This window comes from Battus philenor, unplaced genomic scaffold, assembly GCF_028537555.1.
Source record: "Battus philenor isolate CCGP_79_NKW_IND1 unplaced genomic scaffold, ilBatPhil1.0.hap1 SCAF_19, whole genome shotgun sequence".
NCBI lineage: Eukaryota > Metazoa > Arthropoda > Insecta > Lepidoptera > Papilionidae > Battus > Battus philenor.
In genome coordinates this window covers 302,881-329,135 of record NW_027181681.1, presented here as the reverse complement: position 1 = coordinate 329,135, position 26,255 = coordinate 302,881, and positions in this window count along the sequence as shown.

Below are 26,255 nucleotides of genomic sequence, written 5' to 3'. Positions count from 1 at the left end.
AAATTCCATCTTATATTGTTTAATGGCTGTTGCTTGGGATGTGCTTGAAATGATTGTAGATTTCCGATTGGAACGTCTAGCTTGCACACAAATTATATGTCATTGTTGAATCAGCTTTCATTTAAACCTCAATAACAATCAAACATTTGGTATTTTCATATATTATCCTACTAAATTATCTTCGCAGTATTTATAAAGCCGAAGTATAATTTTATACAATTTAAAGATAACACAATTTTTTGTCCAAGTTTCCGACCAACCTTCGTCTAGGATACGATTAGGACTAGTCCAGACTTTAGGAGACTACCGAGGCAATTTTTTTGCGCAAAATTGCAAAGAGTTTATTAACGCCTCCTTGAACTGAATGCCTGTTGTGACTCCATTGTACCGGAACGTCGGCAGACAGGCAACAGGAACAGAGGCAGATATTATTCGCATAAACAGTATAAGATAAAATTTAAAAAATTGAATAAGATTGGAGACCACTTTTCGTCACACCTTTGAAAGTGACGGTAATTAACTGTATTAACGTCACTTTCAAAGTTGCCGGAGACAAAACGTACTCATATACAAGCGTGTTTTGCTCGCCTACCTTCAAAATTTTTTTTAATACGTATGGGATGGACCAATATTTTGTAACCAGATCGTTAAAAATTATCTGTTGAGGGTAGGTGAGCATAAAATAATTTATCTGTGCGTAAATTGCATCTACGACCGCCTTTTAGTAGTATCGAATCTTGTTTAAGTTTGTACAATGTTTAATGCGACAAATATCTGCCTCTTGCTTAGAACGTATTTCAAGGGATCGTAAACTTCCGAGTGGAGCTTGCAGTTCGTCCACCAATTACATCCAGCGGTCTATCAATACTCTCAGGTCTTGATGGGTCTGTATCGACACTCCATCGCATAGGCGACACGACGGACATTCGGTTAAGGAAACATAATTTTTGCAATATTGTGCAAATTAATGCCTCGATAGTCTGCAGTATACGGACTATTCCTAATCGAATTCTAGATGAATGTTAGTCGAAAACTTGGATATAAATTCGTGTTGTAAAAAATTATACTTCGACTTTATAAATACTGCTAAGATTATATGGAAGGATAATATATGAAAATAAAAAAATGTTTGCTTGTTATTAAGGTTTAAATTAAAGCTGATTCAACAATGACATATAATTTTTGCAAGCTACACGTTCCAATCAGAAATCTACAATCATTTTAAGCACATTCCAATAACAGCCAAAAAACAGTATAAGATGGAATTTAAAATTTGGATAAGATTGGAGACCACTTTTCGTCACGCCTTTGTAAGTGACGATAATACGGGTTGTCGGAGACGATACATACTCATAGACAAATGTGTTTTGCCCGCCTACCCTCAAAACTTAATTTCTTACAATCTGGTTACAAAATATTTGTCCACCCTATAACATTCAGTTTTTAACAACTATCTCTTCTACTACGCGATCACTGCGACCTGAATGATACAAAAATTAATTCGACTAAGGGTTATGAAAATTATGAGCAAAAACAGAAGAGATATCGTAAGTAAAAATAAGTCATAGCTAGACTATGTACGTTTAAAAAAAACAATTTTTGTTATTAGGCAGCGTTTTATAATTCTTAAATATCAGTAACAGAAGAGTCATCGTCCTGTAACGGCCACGTCGTGACAGGCGCTACTGGTACATTGTATCGCGAAATAATTATTCGGTGTAGTTTAGTTAGTTAGCTTAGTATTTAGAATGAACAATTTAATAAAAACATTTTGAATTGTCTCCTCTGGTCGACTGATGTTTATAGATAGAATATTGTTTTGTGGTGTAAAGTGGTCACTACGAAAAATGTTGCATTGGAATGGACAGGGCAAAATATTCTGAAAGTACAAATTTCACTGGGCCTTCGAGTACATTATAAACAATATTTATTTTGATATTTATCAGTTAGGATTTCGAAAACGCTTTTTCTTACTGTATTGTCAATACGTCGTTTACTATATTTGAAACTGTTGACTTTTGAAACGAATGTACCGTAGATTATTTGACAGAAAAAGATCTATACACTCACCCCTTTAAAACTTTTTACCTATAACCGATCATCACCTGCACATTCGTGTTGTCACCCTCCTTGGATCATTTATAGTGACAAATTTGGTGAAAACTAAAGTTAGTGTGGAATTAAAATAGACGCTACAAAATTGTCCCGAACGACACAATGTGTGTGCGAGTATGTGTCTGTTGTTAATAGAATAGGCACATATTATTGAATATAATCATAAAATTGTAAATAGGTGTATATAATGAACGTGTTTCTAAATACAGATAGTGATGACTTTCAAATCCCGTCAAATCATCGCAGGGATTTCCAAAAATTCTAATAAAACGAGATGCACGGATTGTGTTTACGGACAAACTTCGTTACGTTAACATATACTTCGCAGGCGACAATAAATACACCACGATACAATGTACTAGTAGCGCCATCTATGATCCGCATATCACAACGAGGCTATCACAAACAGATATCTCTTCTAGTTTTGCTCATTATATTTTATCCTTTAGTCGCATTATTTTTATGTGACATCGCAGTGACGGCGTAGTAAAAGTGCATAGTAGTTAAAAACTTATTATTATAGGGTCGACAAATATTTTGTAACCCGATTGTTAGAAATTAGCTTTTGAGGGTAGACGAACACCAAACACACGTCAATGAGTATGTTTCGTCTCTGACTGACGCTGTTAACACCACCGGTTTTTAAAAATATTTAAATAAAAGCTGATTGAGGATATGCATCAATAAATTTGAAAACTATAAACTCCAACGGTTCTGTGCTATCTAATTAGAACAAGATGGCGGAAATGAGGTATGAGACATAAGAGATATAATTGTTGTACAAGCTGCACGTCCCACTGGGAAATTTACAAACGTTTTAAGTTCGTCCCATGCAACGGCCAGACATTCGTCGCATTGAGCAGTACAACATGAAATTTAAAAGTTGAACAAGATTGGAGACCACCTAAAGGTGGTGTTAACATCAGCAGTCGGAGACGAAACATACTCATAGACGTGTATTTGGTGCTCGCCTTCCCTCAAAAGTAAATTTCTAAAAATCAGCTTACAAAATATTTGTCTACCCTATAATATTCAGTTTTTAACATCTATGCACTTTAACTACGCCGTTACAGCGACGTGAATGAAAATCATAAAAATTAATGCGACTAAAGGATAAAAATATTTGAGCTAAAACTAGAAGAGATATCGGTTTGTGATAGCCTCGTTGTGATACGCAAAGCAAAGATGGCGCTGCTAGTACATTGTATCGCGATATAGTTGTTGTCGCCGGCGGAATATATGTTTACGTAACGAGTTTGTTCGTTAGTTCTGAGCCGGATTCTTAGCTAACTAATACATTTTTTGGAAATCCCTGCAATGGTTTGCCGGGGTTTGAAAATTATCACGTTATCAATACTTTTATATACACATACGATTATTATCTAAGCCTTTTTAAAATTCGCATGGAATATGATTATATTACGAGTGCATAATAATTGCATATTCTATAGCACAACTATGGAACGTCTGTTTTAACATCACACTGACTTAAGTTCTAACCCGCCGAATAGGCCGCCATATAGGATTTTAAAAGGGGGATAACACGAATATGCAGGTGATGATTCATTATAGGTAGTTTTACCGGGGTGAATGTAGAGCTCAATTTCTGTCAATTGATCTACGGAACATTCTTTCCAAAAGTCAATAGTTTAGATACGACGTTTATTTGTGTGTGCGCCTGTTTTAAATAGAATACGCAATAATAATATAAAATATTCCTACCTCAGGCGAATTTTAAAGGCGTATACATAATGAACGTGTTTCTAAACATAGACAGTGATAAGTTTTAAATCCCGACAAATCATTGCAGGGATTCCCAAAAATTTCTATTTTACAAAGAACTTTTATTTTACAGCTTACGGACAAACTTCGTTACGTAAACATATACTCCGCAGGCGACAACAACTATACCGCGATACAATGTACTAGTAGCGCCATCTATGCTCTGCGTATCACAACGAGGCTATCACAAATCGATATCTCTTCTAGGTTTTGTCCAAATATTTTTATCCTTTAGTCGAATTAATTTTTATGTTATTCATGTCGCAGTGACAGCGCAGTCAAAGTGCAAATATGTTAAAAACTGAATATTATAAGTTGGACTAATAATATGTAGACCGATTGTTAGAAATTAAATTTGAAGGGTAGGTGAGCACCAAACACACGTCTATGAGTATGTTTGTACTCGTATGATTGTAGATATCCGATTGGAACGTGTAGCTTGCACACAAATTATATGTCATTGTTGAATCAGCTTTTATTGAAACCTTAATAACATGCAAACATTTGGTATTTTCATATATTATCCTACCATATTATCTTCGCAGTATTTATAAAGTCGAAGTATAATTTTTTACAATTAAAAGATTACACGAATTTCTATCCGACTTTTCGACCAACATCAATCTACAATTCGATTAGGAATAGTCCGGATACTGCACACTATCGAGGCGTTATTTTACAAAATATTGCAAAAAATCATTTGTGTCTCCTCAATTGACTGCCCGTCATGTCTGAAGAAATCTACCATCGTTTTATGTACGACCCAAGCAAAGGCCAGATATTCGTCGCATTGAGCAGTATAACATGAAATTTGAAAGTTGAACAGGATTTGAGACCCCATAAACTAGACAGTTTAACGGCAGTTGGAGACGAAACATTGACTATGTGTGTGAGTGAGATTTCCTCGACTACCCTCACCGGTCATTACTAACAATCTTTGTCAACTATGCAGTTTTACTCACTTTTAGTCACTGCGCCGTGTATGAATTAAAAATAAATTTGACTAATGTATAAAAATTTATGAGCAAAAGCCAAAAGAAATATCGATCTTTGATAGCCTCGTTGTGATGTATGGAGCATAGATGGCGCTACTAGTACACTATATCGCGGTATAGTTGTTGTCGCCTGCGGAGTATATGTTTACGGAATAAAGTTTGTACTTAAGCCGAAGGCCTATACCGCAAAAATACAATTTTTGGAAATCCCTGCAATGATTTGTCGGGATTTGAAAGTCATCACAATCTATAATATATTTAGAAACACGTTTAATATATCAACGTGAAAATAATTACAATTAATATGTTGATGTCACATCAGTGTATTAATGTTATATCATAGCGATGTGTAATTGTACATATTATTAAATAGTTCGTGATAAACAGATCAAGCCAAACAAATTGCACTGAAATATTCTCCGAAATAACTATGACATGATGTATGAAGAACGTTTGCCGATGTCCAGTGTTTGCGCCGCGTCTACGCGATCTGCATAGTGACCAAACATTAGGTTTCATTGAAATGAGACACTGCAGCAAACTCCTCGAAGAACAAGTAACGTGTTCGGGGTAGCGACAGCTGAATATTGAGAATGAACATTTTAATAAAATCATTTCAAATATTCTTCTCTGATAGACTGTTCAGTGTGTCACTACGACAAATGTTACATTGGAATGGGCGTGTCAATATGTTCTGAAAGTACGAACTGTTAGTATGTTCCAATCGGAAATCTACAATCGTTTTAGGTACATCCTAGGCAATAGCCATTAAACAGTATAAGATGAAATTTGAAAGTTGAACAAGATTGGAGACCACCTAAAGGTGGTGTTAACATCGGCAGTCGGAGACAAAAGATACTCATAGACGTGTGTTTGGTGCTCGCCTTCCCTCAAAAGTAAATTTCTAAAAATCGGCTTACAAAATATTTGTCTACCCTATAATATTCAGTTTTTAACATCTATGCACTTTAACTACGCCGTTACAGCGACGTGAATGAAAATCATAAAAATTAATGCGACTAAAGGATTAAAATATTTGAGCTAAAACTAGAAGAGATATCGGTTTGTGATAGCCTCGTTGTGATACGCAAAGCGAAGATGGCGCTGCTAGTACATTGTATCGCGATATAGTTGTTGTCGCCGGCGGAATATATGTTTACGTAACGAAGTTTGTTCGTTAGTTCTGAGCCGGATTCTTAGCTAACTAATACATTTTTTGGAAATCCCTGCAATGGTTTGCCGGGGTTTGAAACTTATCACGTTATCAATACTTTTATATACACGTACGTTTATTATCTAAGCCTTTTTAAAATTCGCATGGAATATGATTATATTACGAGTGCATAATAATTGCATATTCTATGGCACAACTATGGAACGTATGTTTTAATTTCACATTGACTTTAGTTCTAACCGAATTGTTCGCAATAAAGGATTCAAAGAGGGTGATAACACGAATGTGCAGATGATGATTCATTACAGGTAGTTTTACCGGGGTGAATGTAGAGCTCAATTTTTGTCAATTGATCTACGGAACATTCTTTCCAAAAGTCAATAGTTTAGATACGACGTGTATTTGTGTGTGCGCCTGTTTTAAATAGAATACGCAATAATAATATTACATATTCCTACCTCAGGCGAATTTTAAAGTCGTATACATAATGAACCTGTTTCTAAATATAGACAGTGATAACTTTTAAATCCCGACAAATCATTGCAGGGATTCCCAAAAATTTCTATTTTACAAAGAACTTTTATTTTACAGCTTACGGACAAACTTCGTTACTTAAACATATACTCCGCCGGCGACAACAACTATACCGCGATACAATGTACTAGTAGCGCCATCTATGCTCTGCATATCACAATGATGCTATCACAAATCGATATCTCTTCTAGGTTTTGTCCAAATATTTTTATCCTTTAGTCGAATTAATTTTTATGTTATTCATGTCGCAGTGACAGCGCAGTCAAAGTGCATAGTAGTTAAAAACTGAATATTATAAGTTGGACTAATAATATGTAGACCGATTGTTAGAAATTAAATTTTGAGGGTAGGTGAGCACCAAACACACGTCTATGAGTATGTTTCGTCTCCTACTGCCGATGTTAACATCACCTTTAGGTGGTCTCCAATCTTGTTCATTTGTCAAATTTCATCTTATACTGTTTTATGGCGGTTGCTTGGGATGTGCTTAAAATGATTGTAGATTTCTGTTTGGAACGTGTAGCTTGAATAAAAATTATATGTCCTTGTTAAATCAGCTTTTATTGAAACCTTAATAACAAGCAAACATTTGGTATTTTCATATATTATCCTACCATATTATCTTCGCAGTATTTATAAAGTCGAAGTATAATTTTTTACAATTTAAAGGTTACACGAATTTATATCCTAGTTTCCGACCTACATTCATCTAGAATTCGATTAGGAATAGTTCCGTGTACTGCATGCTATCGAGGATCATTAATTTGCACAATATTGCAAAAATTCATTTATGTCTCTTTAATCGAATGCCCGTCGTGTCTCCAGTGCGATGGAGATAGACCCATCAAGACCTGAGAGTATTGTCAGACCGCTGGATGTAATTGTTGTACGAACTGCACGTTCCACTCTGAAGTCTACTATCCTTTGAAATACGTCCTAAGCAAGTGGCAGATATTCGTCGCATGAAACAGTTTACCAACTTGAACAAGATTCGATACTACTAAAAGGCGGTCGTAGATGCAATTTATGCGCAGATAAGTGATTTGTGCTCACCTACCCTCAACAGTTAATTTTTAACAATCTGGTTACAAAATATTGGTCCATCCTATACTTATTAAAAATAAATTTTGAGGGTAGGCGAGCAAAAAACACTTGTATATGAGTACGTTTTGTCTCCGGCAACTTTGAAAGTGACGTTAATACAGTTAATTACCGTCACTTTCGACGGTGTGACGAAATGTGGTCTCCAATCTTATTCAATTTTTTAAATTTTATGTTATACTGTTTATGCGAATAATATATGCCTCTGTTCCTGTTGCCTGTCTCCCGACGTTCCGGTACAAGGGAGTCACAACAGGCATTCAGTTCAAGGAGGCGTTAATAAACTCTTTGCAATTTTGCGCAAGAAAATTATCTCGGTAGTCTGCAAAGTCTGGACTAGTCCTAATCGTATCCTAGACGAAGGTTGGTCGGAAACTTGGACAAAAAATTGTGTTATCTTCAAATTGTATAAAATTATACTTCGGCTTTATAAATACTGCGAAGATAATGCGGTAGGATAATTTATTTATGAATACATCCCAAGCAACGGCCAGACATTCGTCGCATTGAGCAGTACAACATGAAATTTAAAAGTTGAACAAGATTTGAGACCACATAAACTAGACAGCTATATTGGTAGTTGGAGACGAAACATTGACTATGTGTGTGAGTGAGATTTCCTCGACTACCCTCACCGGTCATTACCAACAATCTTTGTCAACTATACAGTTTTACTATGCAGTCACTGCGCCGTGTATGAATTAAAAATAAATTTATGAGCAAAAGCTAAAAGAAATATCGATCTTTGATAGCCTCGTTGTGATGTGTGGAGCATAGATGGCGCTACTAGTACACTATATCGCGGTATAGTTGTTGTCGCCTGCGGAGTATATGTTTACGGAATAAAGTTTGTACTTAAGCCGAAGGCCTATACCGCAAAAATACAATTTTTGGAAATCCCTGCAATGATTTGTCGGGATTTGAAAGTCATCACAATCTATAATATATTTAGAAACACGTTTAATATATCAACGTGAAAATAATCACGATTAATATGTTGCTGTCACGTCAGTGTATTAATGTTATATCATAGCGATGTGTATTTGTACATATTATTAAATAGTTAGTGGTAAACGGATCAAACCAAACAAATTGCACTGAAACATTCTCCGAAATAACTATGACATGATGTATGAAGAACGTTTGCCGATGTCCAGTGTTTGCGCCGCGTCTACGCGATCTGCATAGTGACCAAACATTAGGTTTCATTGAAATGAGACACTGCAGCAAACTCCTCGAAGAACAAGTAACGTCATCGGTGTAGCGACAGCTGAATATTGAGAATGAACATTTTAATAAAATCATTTCAAATATTCTTCTCTGGTAGACTGTTCAGTGTGTCACTACGACAAATGTTACATTGGAATGGGCGTGTCAATATGTTCTGAAAGTACGAACTGTTAGTATGTTCCAATCGGAAATCTACAATCGTTTTAGGTACATCCTGGTAAATAGCCATTAAACAGTATAAGATGAAATTTGAAAGTTGAACAAGATTGGAGACCACCTAAAGGTGGTGTTAACATCGGCAGTCGGAGACGAAACATACTCATAGACGTGTATTTGGTGCTCGCCTTCCCTCAAAAGTAAATTTCTAAAAATCGGCTTACTAAATATTTGTCTACCCTATAACATTCAGTTTTTAACATCTATGCACTTTAACTACGCCGTTACAGCGACGTGAATGAAAATCATAAAAATTAATGCGACTAAAGGATAAAAATATTTGAGCTAAAACTAGAAGAGATATCGCTTTGTAGAAGAGATATCGCAATAATAATAAAACAAATTCATATGCCATGCGAATTTTAAGCACGTACATATAATGAGCGTGTTTCTAAATAAAGGCAGTGATTACTTTCAAATCCCGACAAATCATTGCAGGGATTCCCAAAAAATGCCTTAATTAAATTATATTTGTTTTTTAATCTGACGGATAAACTTCGTTCCGTTAACAAATACTCCACAGGCGACAACAACTATACTGCGATACAATGTACTAGTGGCGCCATCTGTGCTCCGCATATCACAAAGAGGCTGTCACAAATCGATATTTCTTCTAAGTTTTGTTCATAATATTTTACACTTTAGTCGAAATAATTTTTATATCATTCACGTCGCAGTAACCGCGTTGCAAAAGTGCATAGTTGTTAAACACTGAATATTAAAGGTTGGTCAAATATTTTGTAAGCAGCTTGTTAGAAATTGACTTTTGAGGGTAGGTGAGCAGAAATCACTTGTTTATGAATATCTTTCGTCACCGACTGCCGATGGTAATTCACCTCTTTGTGGTCAACGGACGTAATCAACTTTCAAATTTAATCTTATATTGTTTTATGCGACGAATATCTGACTGTTGCTTACGACGTACTTAAAAGGATGTAAATTTCAGAGTGAGCCGTGTAGCTTGTACTCCTAGTGTGTCTATTATGTCTTATATTTAATTTCCGCAATATTGCACTTGTTACGTAGCACAGAGCCGTTACAGTTAAAAGTTTGCAATTTTACTGACACACACATCCTGTATCAGTCTCCTGGAACTGAATGCTTGTCGTGACTCCAGTGTGTTGGAATGTCGCGACAGACCCATCGAGATACTTAAAGTATTGATGCATTTGATGCGGAGAGTATTGTCAGACCGCTGGATATAATTGGTGTACGAACTGCACGTTCCACTCGGAAGTCTACGATCCATTGAAATACGTCCTAAGCAAGAGGCAGATATTCGTCGCATGAAACATTTTACCAACTTGAACAAAGTTTGAAGGAACTAAAAGGCGACGTTAATATCGGCAGTCGTAGATGCAATTTACGCACAGATATATTATTTGTGCTCACTTACCCTCAAAAGTCAATTTCTAGTAATCTGGTTAAAAAATATTTGTCCACCCTATAATATTCAGTGTTAAACAACTATGTAAATTTACTTGAGAATTATAAAACGCTACCTAATAACAAAAATTGTTTTTTTTAAATCATCGTCTAGCTGTCTTATATCAAACTTCGTGCTGTCGAAGTGCAATAAAATCAAAATGATACGACGTGTATTTGTGTCTGCGCCTGTTTTAAATAGAATACGCAATAATAATATAACATATTCCTACCTCAGGCGAATTTTAAAGTCGTATACACAATGAACCTGTTTCTAAATATAGACAGAGATAACTTTTAAATCCCGACAAATCATTGCAGGGATTCCCAAAAATTTCTATTTTACCAAGGACTGTTATTTTACAGCTTACGGACAAACTTCGTTACGTAAACAAATACTCCGCAGGCGACAACAACTATACCGCGATACAATGTACTAGTAGCGCCATCTATGCTCTGCGTATCACAACAAGGCTATCACAAATCGATATCTCTTCTAGGTTTTGTCCAAATATTTTTATCCTTTAGTCGAATTAATTTTTATGTTATTCATGTCGCAGTGACAGCGCAGTCAAAGTGCATAGATGTTAAAAACTGAATATTATAAGTTGGACTAATAATATGTAGACCGATTGTTAGAAATTAAATTTTGAGGGTAGGTGAGCACCAAACACACGTCCATGAGTATGATTGTATGATTGTAGATATCCGAATGGAACGTGTAGCTTGCACAAAAATTATATGTCATTGTTGAATCAGCTTTTATTTAAACCTTAATAACATGCAAACATTTGGTATTTTCATATATTATCCTACCATATTATCTTCGCAGTATTTATAAAGTCGAAGTATAATTTTTTACAATTAAAAGATTACACGAATTTCTATCCGACTTTTCGACCAACATCAATCTACAATTCGATTAGGAATAGTCCGGATACTGCACACTATCGAGGCGTTATTTTACAAAATATTGCAAAAAATCATTTGTGTCTCCTCAATTGACTGCCCGTCATGTCTGAAGAAATCTACCATCGTTTTATGTACGACCCAAGCAAAGGCCAGATATTCGTCGCATTGAGCAGTATAACATGAAATTTGAAAGTTGAACAAGATTTGAGACCACATAAACTAGACAGCTATATCGGCAGTTGGAGACAAAGCATTGACTATGTGTGCGAGTGAGATTTCCTCGACTACCCTCACCGATAAATACCAACAATCTTTTTCATCAACTATGCACTTTTACTCACTATTAGTCACTGCGCCGTGTATGAATTAAAAATAAATTTAACTAATGCATAAAAAATTATAAGCTAAAGCTAGAAGAAATATCGATTTGTGACAGCTTCTTTGTGATATACGGAGCATAGATGGCGCTACTAGTACATTGTATCGGGGTATAGTTGTTGTCGCCTGCGGAGTATTTGTTTACGTAACGAAGTTTGTCCGTAAGCTGTAAAATAAAAGTTCTTTGTAAAATAGAAATTTTTGGGAATCCCTGCAATGATTTGTCGGGATTTAAAACTTATCACTGTCTATATTTAGAAACAGGTTCATTATGTATACGACTTTAAAATTCGCCTGAGGTAGGAATATGTTATATTATTATTGCATATTCTATTTAAAACAGGCGCACACAAAAATACACGTCGTATCATTTTGATTTTATTGCACTTCGACAGCACGAATTTTGGTATAAGACAGCTAGACGATGATTAAAAAAAAACAATTTTTGTTATTAGGTAGCGTTTTATAACTCTCTAGTAAAAGTGCATAGTTGTGAAACACTGAATATTATAGGGTGGACAAATATTTTGTAACCAGATTGCTAGAAATTAATTGAGAGAATTGAGAGATTGCTAAAACTTTAACGGCTCTGTTCTACGTAACAAGTGCAAGATTGCGAAAATTAAATATAAAACATAATAGACACACTAGGTGTACAAGCTACACGGCTCACTCTGAAATTTACATCCTTTTAAGTGAGTCGTAAGCAACAGTCAGATATTCGTCGCATAAAACAATATAAGATTAGGATTAAGAAAGTTGATTACGTTCGGTGACCACTAAGAGGTGAAGTTACCATCGGCAGTCGGTGACGAAAGATATTCATAGACAAGTGATTTCTGCTCACCTACCCTCAAAAGTAAATTTCTAACAAGCTGCTTACAAAATATTTGTCCACTCTAAAATATTCAGTGTTTAACAACTATGCACTTTTACAACGCGATTACTGCGACGCGAATGATAAAAAATTAATTCGACTAAAGTGTAAAATATTATGAACAAAACTTAGAAGATATATCGATTTGTGACAGCTTCTTTGTGATATACGGAGCATAGATGGCGCCACTAGTACATTGTATCGCGGTACCGTTGTTGTCGCCTGCGGAATATATGTTTACGTAACGAAGTTTGTTTGTTAGTTTTTTGCAAAATCGTATATTTTTTTTGGAAATCTCTGCAATGGTTTGCCGGGATTTGAAACTTATCACGTTATCAATACTTTTATATACATGTACGTTTACAATCTAAGCCTTTTTAAATTTCGCATGGAATATGATTATAATACGAGTACATAATAATTGCATATTCTATGGCACAACCATGGAACGTCTGTTTTAACATCACACTGACTTAAGTTCTAACCCGCCGACGTGGCCGCCATATAGGATTTTAAAAGGGGGATAACACGAATATGCAGGTGATGATTCATTATAGGTAGTTTTACCGGGGTGAATGTAGAGCTCAATTTCTGTCAATTGATCTACGGAACATTCTTTCCAAAAGTCAATAGTTTAGATACGACGTGTATTTGTGTGTGCGCCTGTTTTAAATAGAATACGCAATAATAATATAACATATTCCTACCTCAGGCGAATTTTAAAGTCGTATACATAATGAACGTGTTTCTAAATATAGACAGTGATAACTTTTAAATCCCGACAAATCATTGCAGGGATTCCCAAAAATTTCTATTTTACAAAGAACTTTTATTTTACAGCTTACGGACAAACTTCGTTACGTAAACAAATACTCCGCCGGCGACAACAACTATACCGCGATACAATGTACTAGTAGCGCCATCTATGCTCTGCGTATCACAACGAGGCTATCACAAATCGATATCTCTTCTAGGTTTTGTCCAAATATTTTTATCCTTTAGTCGAATTAATTTTTATGTTATTCATGTCGCAGTGACAGCGCAGTCAAAGTGCATAGATGTTAAAAACTGAATATTATAAGTTGGACTAATAATATGTAGACCGATTGTTAGAAATTAAATTTTGAGGGTAGGTGAGCACCAAACACACGTCCATGAGTATGTTTCGTCTCCTACTGCCGATGTTAACATCACCTTTAGGTGGTCTCCAATCTTTTTCATTTTTCAAATTTCATCTTATACTGTTTTGTGGCCGTTGCTTGGGATGTGCTTAAAATGATTGTAGATTTCTGTTTGGAACGTGTAGCTAGAATAAAAATTATATGTCCTTGTTAAATCAGCTTTTATTTAAACCTTAATAACAAGCAAACATTTGGTATTTTCATATATTATCCTACCATATTATCTTCGCAGTATTTATAAAGTCGAAGTATAATTTTTAACAATTAAAAGGTTACACGAATTTATATCCTAGTTTCCGACCTACATTCATCTAGAATTCGATTAGGAAAATTCCGTATACTGCATACTATCGAGGATCATTAATTTGCACAATATTGCAAAAATTCATTTATGTCTCTTTAGTTGAATACCCGTCGTGTCTCCAGTGCGATGGAGTGTCGAGACAAACCCATCAAGACCTGAGAGTGTTGTCAGACCGCTGGATATAATTGTTGTACGAACTGCACGTTTCACTCTGAAGTCTACTATCCTTTGAAATACGTCCTAAGCAAGCGGCAGATATTCGTCGCATGAAACAGTTGACCAACTTGAACAACATTCGATACTACTAAAAGGCGGTCGTAGATGCAATTTATGCGCAGATAAGTGATTTATGCTCACCTACCCTCAACAGTTAATTTTTAACAATCTGGTTACAAAATATTGGTCCATCCTATACTCATGAAAAATAAATTTTGAGGGAAGCGAGCAAAAAACACTTGTATATGAGTACGTTTGGTCTCCGGCAACTTTGAAAGTGACGTTAATACAGTTAATTACCTTCACTTTCGAAGGTGTGACGAAATGTGGTCTCCAATCTTATTCAATTTTTAAATTTTATCTTGTCCTGTTTTATGCGACGAATACCTGCCTCTGTCCCGAGATTACGGAACACTGGAGTTACAACAGGCATTTAGTTCAAGAAGGCGTTAATAAACTCTTTGCGATTTTGCGCAAAAAAATTGCCTCGGTTGTCTCCAAAGTCTGGACTAGTCCTTATCGTATCCTAGACGAAGGTTGGTCGGAAACTTGGACAAAAAATTGTGTTATCTTCAAATTGTATAAAATTATACTTCGGCTTTATAAATACTGCGAAGATAATGCGGTAGGATAATTTATTTATGAATACGTTCCAAGCAACAGCCAGATATTCGTCGCATTAAGCAGTATAACATGAAATTGGAAAGTTGAACAAGATTTGAGACCACATAAACTAGACAGCTATATCGGCAGTTGGAGACGAAACATTGACTATGTGTGTGAGTGAGATTTCCTCGACTACCCTCACCGGTCATTACCAACAATCTTTGTCAACTATGCAGTTTTACTATGCAGTCACTGCGCCGTGTATGAATTAAAAATAAATTTGACTAATGTATAAACATTTATGAGCAAAAGCCAAAAGAAATATCGATCTTTGATAGCCTCGTTGTGATGTGTGGAGCATAGATGGCGCTACTAGTACATTGTATCGCGGTATAGTTGTTGTCGCCTGCGGAGTATTTGTTTACGGAATAAACTTTGTACTTAAGCCGAAGGCCTATACCGCAAAAATACAATTTTTGAAAATCCCTGCAATGATTTGTCGGGATTTGAAAGTCATCACAATCTATAATATATTTAGAAACACGTTTAATATATCAACGTGAAAATAATGCACTCGTAATATAATCATATTCCATGCGAATTTTAAAAAGGCTTAGATAATAAACATACGTGTATATAAAAGTATTGATAACGTGATAAGTTTCAAATCCCGGCAAACCATTGCAGGGATTTCCAAAAAATGTATTAGTTAGCTAAGAATCCGGCTCAGAACTAACGAACAAACTTCGTTACGTAAACGTATATTCCGCCGGCGACAACAACTATATCGCGATACAATGTACTAGCAGCGCCATCTTTGCTTTGCGTGTCACAACGAGGCTATCACAAACCGATATCTCTTCTAGTTTTAGCTCAAATATTTTTATCCTTTAGTCGCATTAATTTTTATGATTTTCATTCACGTCGCTGTAACGGCGTAGTTAAAGTGCATAGATGTTAAAAACTGAATATTCTAGGGTAGACAAATATTTTGTAAGCCGATTTTTAGAAATTTACTTTTGAGGGAAGGCGAGCACCAAACACACGTCTATGAGTATGTTTTGTCTCCGACTGCCGATGTTAACACCACCTTTAGGTGGTCTCCAATCTTGTTCAACTTTCAAATTTCATCTTATACTGTTTAATGGCTATTGCCTAGGATGTACCTAAAACGATTGTAGATTTCCGATTGGAACATACTAACAGTTCGTACTTTCAGAACATATTGACACGCCCATTCCAATGTAACATTTGTCGTAGTGACACACTGAACAGTCTACCAGAGAAGAATATTTGAAATGATTTTATTAAAATGTTCATTCTCAATATTCAGCTGTCGCTACACCGAAGACGTTACTTGTTCTTCGAGGAGTTTGCTGCAGTGTCTCATTTCAATGAAACCTAATGTTTGGTCACTATGCAGATCGCGCAGACGCGGCGTAAACACTGGACATCGGCAAACGTTCTTCATACATCATGTCATAGTTATTTCGGAGAATATTTTAGTGCAATTTGTTTCGCTTGATTCGTGTACCACAAACTATTTAATAATATGTACAAATACACATCGCTGTGATATAACTTTAATACACTGATGTGACATCAACATATTAATTGTGATTATTTTCACGTTGATATATTAAACGTGTTTCTAAATATATTATAGACAGTGATAACTTTTAAATCCCGACAAATCATTGCAGGGATTCCCAAAAATTTCTATTTTACAAAGAACTTTTATTTTACAGCTTACGGACAAACTTCGTTACGTAAACAAATACTCCGCAGGCGACAACAACTATACCGCGATACAATGTACTAGTAGCGCCATCTATGCTCCACACATCACAACGAGGCTATCAAAGATCGATATTTCTTTTGGCTTTTGTTCATAAATTTTTATACATTAGTCAAATTTATTTTTAATTCATACACGGCGCAGTGACTGCATATTAAAACTGCATAGTTGACAAAGATTGTTGGTAATGACCGGTGAGGGTAGTCGAGGAAATCTCACTCACACACATAGTCAATGTTTCGTCTCCAACAGCCGTTAAACTGTCTAGTTTATATGATCTATGACGAATATCTGCCTCTTGCTTAGGACGTATTTCAAAGGATAGTAGACTTCAGAGTGGAACGTGCAGTTCGTAGAACAATTACATCCAGCGGTCTGACAATACTCTCAGGTCTTGATGGGTTTGTCTCGACACTCCATCGCACTGGAGACACGACGGGTATTCGATTAAAGAGACATAAGTGAATTTTTGCAATATCGTGCAAATTAATGATCCTCGATAGTATGCAGTATACGGAACTATTCCTAATCGAATTCTAGATGAATGTAGGTCGGAAACTAGGATATAAATTCGTGTAACCTTTAAATTGTAAAAAATTATACTTCGACTTTATAAATACTGCGAAGATAATATGGTAGGATAATATATGAAAATACCAAATGTTTGCTTGTTATTAAGGTTTCAATATAAGCTGATTTAACAAGGACATATAATTTTTATTCTAGCTACACGTTCCAAACGGAAATCTACAATCATTTTAAGCACATCCCGAGCAACGGCCATAAAACAGTATAAGATGAAATTTGAAAAATGAAAAAGATTGGAGACCACCTAAAGGTGATGTTAACATCGACAGTAGGAGACGAAACATACTCATAGACGTGTGTTTGGTGCTCACCTACCCTCAAAATTTAATTTCTAACAATCGGTCTACATGTTATTAGTCCAACTTATAATATTCAGTTTTTAACTACTATGCACTTTGACTACGCTCTCATTGCAATATAAATAACATAAAAATTAATTCGACTAAACGATAAAAATATTTGGACAAAACCTAGAAGAGATATCGATTTGTGATAGCCTCGTTGTGATAAGCAGAGCATAGATGGCGCTACTAGTACATTGTATCGCGGTATAGTTGTTGTCGCCTGCGGAGTATTTGTTTACGTAACGAGGTTTGTCCGTAAGCTGTAAAATAAAAGTTCTTTGTAAAATAGAAATTTTTGGGAATCCCTGCAATGATTTGTCGGGATTTAAAAGTTATCACTGTCTATATTTAGAAACAGGTTCATTATGTATACTCCTTTAAAATTCGCCTGAGGTAGGAATATGTTATATTATTATTGCGTATTCTATTTAAAACAGGCGCACACACAAATACACGCCGTATCTAAACTATTGACTTTTGAAAAGAATGTTCCGTAGATCAATTCACAGAAATTGAGCTCTACATTCACCCCGGTAAAACTACCTATAATGAATCATCACCTGCATATTCGTGTTATCCCCCTTTTAAAATCCTATATGGCGGCCAATTCGGCGGGTTAGAACTTAAGTCAGTGTGATGTTAAAACAGACGTTCCATAGTTGTGCCATAGAATATGCAATTATTATGTACTCGTATTATAATCATATTCCATGCGAAATTTAAAAAGGCTTAGATTGTAAACGTACATGTATATAAAAGTATTGATAACGTGATAAGTTTCAAATCCCGGCAAACCATTGCAGAGATTTCCAAAAAAAAAATATACGATTTTGCAAAAAACTAACGAACAAACTTCGTTACGTAAACATATATTCCGCAGGCGAGAACAACTATACCGCGATACAATGTACTAGTGGCGCCATCTATGCTCCGTATATCACAAAGAAGCTGTCACAAATCGATATTTCTTCTAAGTTTTGTTCATAATATTTTATACATTAGTCAATTTATTTTTAATTCATACACGGCACAGTAATCGCGTTGTAAAAGTGCATAGTTGTTAAACACTAAATATTATAGAGTGGACAAATATTTTGTAAACAGGTTGTTAGGAATTTACTTTTGAGGGTAGGTGAGCAGAAATCACTTGTCTATGAATATCTTTCGTCACCGACTGCCGATGGTAACTTCACCTCTTAGTGGTCACCGAACGTAATCAACTTTCAAATTCAATCTTATATTGTTTTATGCGACGAATATCTGACTGTTGCTTACGACGCACTTAAAAGGATGTAAATTTCAGAGTCAGCCGTGTAGCTTGTACACCTAGTGTGTCTATTATGTCTTATATTTAATTTCCGCAATCTTGCACTTGTTACGTAGAACAGAGCCGTTACAGTTTTAGCAATCTCTCAATTCTCTCAATTAGTTAGTTTTTAGCAATCTTTTAATTCTCTCAATTAATTTCTAGCAATCTGGTTACAAAATATTTGTCCACCCTATAATATTCAGTGTTTCACAACTATGCACTTTTACTAGAGAATTATAAAACGCAACCTAATAACAAAAATTGTTTTTTTTTAATCATCGTCTAGCTGTCTTATATCAAACTTCGTGCTGTCGAAGTGCAATAAAATCAAAATGATACGACGTGTATTTGTGTGTGCGCCTGTTTGAAATAGAATTGCAATAATAATATAACATATTCCTACCTCAGGCGAATTTTAAAGTCGTATACATAATGAACCTGTTTCTAAATATAGACAGTGATAAGTTTTATATCCCGACAAATCATTGCAGGGATTCCCGAAAATTTCTATTTTACAAAGAACTTTTATTTTACAGCTTACGGACAAACTTCGTTACGTAAACAAATACTCCGCCGGCGACAACAACTATACCGCGATACAATGTACCAGTAGCGCCATCTATGCTCTGCGTATCACAACGAGGCTATCACAAATCGATATCTCTTCTAGGTTTTGTCCAAATATTTTTATCCTTTAGTCGAATTAATTTTTATGTTATTCATGTCGCAGTGACAGCGCAGTCAAAGTGCATCTAAATCTAGAAGAAATATCGATTTTTGGTAGCCTCGCTGTGATTTGTGGAGCATAGATGGCGCTACTAGTACATTGTATTGCGGTATAGTAGTTGTCGCCTGCGCAGTATATGTTTACGAAATGAATTTTGTACTTAAGCCGAAGGTCTATACCGCAAAAATACAATTTTTGAAAATCCCTGCAATGATTTGTCCGGATTTGAAAGTCATCACAATCTATAATATATTTAGAAACACGTTTAATATATCAACATGAAAATAATCACGATTTATATGTTGCTGTCACGTCAGTGTATTAATGTTATATCATAGCGATGTGTATTTGTACATATTATTAAATTGTGTGTCTGGTACACGAATCAAGCGAAACAAATTGCACTGAAATATTCTCCGAAATAACTATGACATGATGTATGAAGAACGTTTGCCGATGTCCAGTGTTTACGCCGCGTCTGCGCGATCTGCATAGTGACCAAACATTAGGTTTCATTGAAATGAGACACTGCAGCAAACACCTCGAAGAACAAGTAACGTCTTCGGTGTAGCGACAGCTGAATATTGAGAATGAACATTTTAATAAAATCATTTCAAATATTCTTCTCTGGTCGACTGTTCAGTGTGTCACTACGAAAATTGTTGCATTGGGATGGACGTGTCAATATGTTCTGAAAGTATAAACTTTGCTGGGAGTAGGAGTACATTTTAAACAATGAATAATTTTAATATACAACAATTAGAATTTTTAAAACGCTTTCTCTCACAGTATTGTCATTATATTGTTTATTATATCTGAAACTATTGACTTTTTATTAGAGAGTACCGTTAATTATTTGACAGAAAATTTGCTATACCTTCACGCCTTTAATACTTTTGTACCTGCAACCGAACATCACCTGTACATTCGTGCTATCACAGTTTTTGAATCCTTTATGGTGTTTAATTTGGTAAGAACTAGAGTCAGTGTGAAATTAAAGAAGACTTTCCACACTGTCCCGACCGAAACAGTGCGTATGCGCATGTTCGGCGGTTTTAATGGAATATGCAATTATTATTTTATAGATCATATCCCATGCGAATTTGAAATACGAATTTTATTAAACGTTGACATAAAAATATGGATAAAGTAATAATTTTCAAATCCCAACAAATCATTGCAGGGATTTCCAAAAATTGCATTTATTCGGTATAATACCCTTAGGCTTAAGTAAAAACTTCGTTACGTAAACATATATTATTTAGACGACAACAACTATACCGCGATACAATGTACTAGCAGCGCCATCTATGCTCCGCACACTACAACGAGGCTAACACAAATCGAATTTTCTTCTAATTTTTGCTCATTAATGTTTGTACTTAAGTCAAATTAATTTTTATATCATACACGTCGCAGTGACCGCGTAGTCAAAGTGCATAGATTTTAAAAACTGAATATTACAGGGTGGACAAATATTTTGTAACCAGATTGTAAGAAATTAACTTTTGAGGGTAGGCGGGCAAAACACATTTGTCTATGAGTATGTATCGTCTCCGACTGCCGATGTTAACACCACCTTTAGGTGGTCTCCAATCTTGTTCAACTTTCTAATTTCATGCTATACTGCTCAATGCGACAAATATCTGGCGTTTGCTGAGGAAGTATTTCAAAGGATTTTAGATTTATATTTATTGTATGGATTAAAAATAAATTCGACTAATGTATAAATATTTATGAGCAAAAGCTAGAAGAAATATCGATCTGTGATGGCCTCATTGTGATGTGCAGAGCATAGATGGCGCTACTAGTACATTTTATCGCGGTATAAAGTAGTAGGTAAGGTAGGAAAACATACTCGTTGATGAGTATGTTTCGTCTCCGATTGCCGATTTAGATGTCAAGTTTATGTGGTCTCCAATCTTGTTCGACTTTCAAATTTCATGTTATACTGCGTAATGCGACGAATATCTGGCCGTTGCTTGGGTCATACATAAACGATTGTAGATTTCTAGAGACACAAATGAATTTTTGCAATATTGTGTAAAATAACGCCTCGATAGTGTGCAGTATCAGTTTTTTTTAATCATTGACTCCTTCGAAACATTTCTCGTATTTTAACTTTCTAGCAGTATAAATAAAATTTAAAATTAAATGAAGTGCAATGTTATCGCTATACAAACTTTTCAAACTATAAATTAAAATAAAACTAATATTTTAATTTATAGTTTGAAAAGCTTACTTAAAAAGCGTTTATTTATGAAGTAGCAAAGAAAAGGCGTTCAATTCCAAATACAATCGTTAGTAAAACATAACTATATGTAAACTTTATACGAAAAATATCATATTGTTGAAACAGCATCTCTTCGCCTTGTTACCGCTCGACCTAATCTCGGAGCAGTCGTAAAGTTTAAAAGCTGATAAGCCGAGGAAAAAGCGAAAGTCGACGCTTAAGGTAACACCCGCCATTACTCCAGTGGGTTCATTATAGTACCGAACACACAGAGCTGTACTTGGGCAGCGGTAAAATAACTGAGCAATGAGCGTGACAGATGACCATTTGTGAGTTCATTATGATGTGTACACGACGACTTGTGGGCAAAACTTTCAGGTGGTGAAGAATTAGAATGGCTCCCAGCCACGACTTATTTATTTAACTTTAAATGAAATCTGTTGAATGAAGTGTCGCAACGTATTGTTACGTACTGTGGGTTCTGACCCGGAATGAAATACCACTTGTTCACAAAGAGTCCTTCATTCACAAATCCGATGGTCACCCCACTTTAACACAAAGTATACCTTCGCTTAGTCAAAACCTTGCTTTCAAATCGCTGAATGCAAGAAATCACTGCCCAAATAACTTACCAAAAAGTCATTTTGTGTCGCTGATTTTAGATCATGACATTATATCTCAAAAAACAACACTGCACTGTCGGCATGTGGAGTATAACTATTTATACTACGGAGAAGTTTCTAGTAAGTTCGAGATAGTACTCGGTTACAATTTCCGAGAACGGTACACAAAAATCTATAAATAACTTCAATGTCAAGCGTGTTGATGGCACTTCTTGACCTCTTACTTCTTGTTCTGTAACTCGTGCTTTGTAACGGTATGTTAACGCGGTGTGCAGCATCGTTGTTGAAGGCGAGTCGCATTACAACAAGACTGTTATTCTCTTCGCTCAAACAGTGCCAGTTACCAATTGCATGATTGTACGTAGCTTGTACGGCTAAAGAAACACTTGACATCAGTTGTAAAACGAGTCCGGTTGTTTGGACTAGAGTACTTCGGGTACTAGTAGCCCGCCCACTGCGTGAGCGGCAGATACTGTTCACTGGTGTCGGATTAGTAATGCCTATAGTGATAACTGCAGATTTTGGACATATTCATTTGCCTGGTGTTGCCGCGGAGAGTGTAGGGTCATCATTACATGTCTTACGAAAAAGCCGCACGATGGCTGATTTCTAGTAATGGTGGCTAGTAATCGACGTGATATAGCAGCTCGCGTACTTGCAGTTCAGCAAGAGGTATATGCCAAATATTACCCATCGAAGCCGGGTTTAGTTTAGGATAGATTCCGTGGTCGAAATTAGGAAGTGATCGTATCCAGTAGTGGACATCTTAGGACTAAAATGACGTTGATTCTACTAATATGTAATCTTACAGTGAAAAGGATTTTTTAAGTACGGTTATGTACTACAGTGAAAGAACTGATGAAGCTGAAAAGCCGTTTCGGACGTGCGTTGCATTATTTTAAGGTAAAGGATCTCATTAAGTGAGAGTTAAGTTTGTGTGAAATTAGTTTCCTATGGTTTCTTTGAAAGAACTTCTATATGAGTAAATATAACATACAAATACAGCTTTTATCTCTACTTATCTGTTTATTTCAATGCTATAATTGTCTGCAAAAATTGCTTTGGGTGATAAAACCACCCGTTGCACTTTTTAATACATATCTTTGTATATCTTTATTAAGTGTATAATGAAGAGTTTTAAAGGAAATTTAAATTCTTTTTTTTGTCATACACTGGCGATTTAGGTAAAAAACAATTGAAATATCTTTATTTGCGTAGGTATTTACATGCAGTTTTGAATTGTTGATATTTATAAGCAGTCGCAGTAGCTCGGAACGCTGATCTGTTGAGATGAGCCGGCCAGAAATTCAACAGTTGCTCTTTTTAAATGAAATTTAACAATTTTATGTGTACATTGTAACATCAACCATGTGGATGTGTCAAAAAAAAATTCAATAAAAGCTTTTTAAACTTATTACAATAGATTTTTTTAATAAAAAAATTTTAAAACTCAGAGACGGAATGTGTAAGAAACTTTCTGGAACTTTATTTTATACGCATGCACCTAGACACATGAAGGATTTATTGACTTTTTCGAGATGAAATTAAAATGTTACTAGTTTATTTTTATTTCTGATATGTAACTTATGTCTGTCACTGTTTTTCATATAAGCTTTCATGTCTTTTTAAATTTTTATTATTATTTTCATTAATATTTTTTTGTATTCGAAATGCGGCCCTGGCGCATGATGTCTACGCATTACGTACACAATGCAGTAGGTAAACGTTTTCGCGGAGTAGGACAGGCGAATAAAAATGGGCAATTTGGTGTAACGAGCCCGCGCCGCCCAGCCGCCGCCCGCCCACGCACTCCGCATCCGCTCGCAAGAGCGAACCTCTCAATTACTGAACACTGTTAACGTAAATGAGTGACCTTGTTTCTCGCGAGATTTTCTCGACTACCTTTATGTAATCAACTTTCTAGTAAACCATTCAACCTGATTTATTTTTATTAAAAAACATGATAACGGTCATTTAGTTTGAACCACACGACATAACGTGTAATCTCGGAAACGATTCGCGTTCCGATTAAAACCGGGCCTTTTGTAAGTCTATGGGGGAGAGTTATGTCCAGCCGTAAAAGTCCTGCGTTTGAAATGATTATGGATATTTTAGATTTTGAGTTTTTGATCATAGATCTTTTTTTTTTTAATTATTTAGTATTATTTACTGTACACGTAACATCAGATATTTCTGATGTGTTTGTGTATCATGTGATGATCTTTAACAAAGTTGTACATGAGTGTTTCTAAGTTAGTACGACCAATTTTCGACAGATGGCATCACAATCGTTCCAATGAATTTCATATATTGCCGCGACAGTTCATGCTGATTTGAATTTAAACGAAAACAGCTAACAAATGATGACATTTCGAGTTGTGGTTGTGGATATCCAATTAAAAGGAAACTTTGCAATATAACAATTTTTCGATAGTGAACAAAATCAAGAAAGTGACATAAAATGAATTGAATATTTATATAATGTCTTTCTTTCAAATTTATTTTAGTTGGTGGCGTAGCAACACAAGCATGGTACAGCTTGTAATGATATAATATACAATTGGCAGTCTTATCACTGAAGGTAATTTCTTACAGACGATTCCGGTAGGCCATTTGTTCCACTAGCTATGTGGCATGCCTATTGCCTCTAGCCAATCCGCATGCCTGTGTCGGTTACTTTTATTCATCAATAGATTTCCTTATTCCTAATTTATTCTCGTAAATAAATACCGGTCATAGGATGAAACAGATGGCCTTTCATTATTAAAAACAAATGCACGTATTTCTAATTCATTTTAAGAAGATATCAATGTTACTTTTGTCGTTATTGACTTAGTGCTTTTCTTTTGGACTGTTCAAGTCATTCAAAGTTTAATATGACAGAAACATTTTATTAAAATTTTTGTTTAAATAACTTAAAAATTATTTCAGAGTCGTTACCTGGCGCGTAGACACCGAGAAATTTTTATTTAAAAAAATTTATATGTCTCATAAATGGAAAGTGACATGTATTAATGAATTATCGTATGGATATGTTACAAAATTAATAGGCTTTCATGTGATCACAAGTATAAGCAAATAGTTCGCATCTCGTATGGCGGGGTCCAACTTTGCGTCCGAGTGTACTGCTTACCAATGACTGCCCTAGATCAGCGTAATCGTCGCAATACGATAACCCATCGGTTAACGCGAGCGTGTTGCGCGCCCGTTAAGAATTAATGGGCGATTATTTTCGAAACGCGCTTCCAGATGTTCCTTGTAGAAATATCGGGACAAGGCGAAACATGTCCAGGTTTATTTAAAAAGTAACTGTTTATCATACAGATTTCACAAATTGAACACACTTTGGTAAGCTTGGTTTTTACTAAATAACCTTAAAAAGTGGTCAATTTGGGGCTTCATTACTAGCGTTTATCAGATTTAAAGGTCGCCGAGTTCTGCGTTAATAAAAAAAAAATGAAATATCTACAGAACCATCTTTAAGTATTTATAAAATGTCCAATTTCATGTTTTTAATTTGTTAGCACCCTCGCGCAAAGGCTACTGAATTCTCAGTCACAAACAAACACTCCAACATAAAACATCAC